This window comes from Sinocyclocheilus grahami, unplaced genomic scaffold (assembly GCF_001515645.1).
Source record: "Sinocyclocheilus grahami isolate Dianchi unplaced genomic scaffold, SAMN03320097.WGS_v1.1 scaffold5901.1, whole genome shotgun sequence".
Lineage (NCBI taxonomy): Eukaryota > Metazoa > Chordata > Actinopteri > Cypriniformes > Cyprinidae > Sinocyclocheilus > Sinocyclocheilus grahami.
Genome location: NW_015510469.1, coordinates 1 through 600, shown reverse-complemented (window position 1 = coordinate 600; position 600 = coordinate 1). Strand labels below are relative to the sequence as shown.

The following is a 600-nucleotide window of genomic DNA, read 5'->3' as shown; positions in this document are numbered from 1 at the left end:
CCTTAACATTGTGTATAATATTGCAGGTCCGCGTCAACCAATCAGATGCTCCGTACCAAACCGACGCCGTTGAATTCTCAAGCGGAGGGAAATCCACGGGTATCCATCCGCCTGGAGAAACTAGTGCCAACCTCACTGAGTTCATGAAGAGCCTGTTCTTCATAAAAGCAGTAAGAGCAGTGTTTATTTAATAATGATCTAATAATGGCATCGACTAACTTGCACTGGGTTTAATAAAAGATGCTCCAAACCACAGAATCCTATTCTAATATACACAAACATAAGCAGAAATTAGTTTTTGGTATGTTATTAAGTAGCCTATCTAATAATTACCACAGACCTCCTCTGGATAATTAGTTAATCTCTGACAATGAACTGAGCAAAATGAGCAATTTAGCCAGTAAAAAATTCGTCAGCAGTAATTCATATCTTTAAACATAGTGCAGCATTGTTTTTTTTTATTTAATTTATTTTTAATTTATATAATACAATGCAGCATTGCTTATAAAATTAATTAATTAATTTATATAAATTAAGCTAATATCTTTAAACATGGAGCAGCATTGACAGTTTTTAATAATTGATAGTTTTTTTTTTTTT

General features: G+C 32.5%; 1 pseudogene; it reads left to right on the top strand.

The window, feature by feature from the left end:
• Positions 1–170, top strand: part of LOC107577382 (26S protease regulatory subunit 4-like) — a 9,476-nt pseudogene extending 9,306 nt beyond the window's left edge.
• Positions 171–600: the final 430 nt, after the last annotated feature.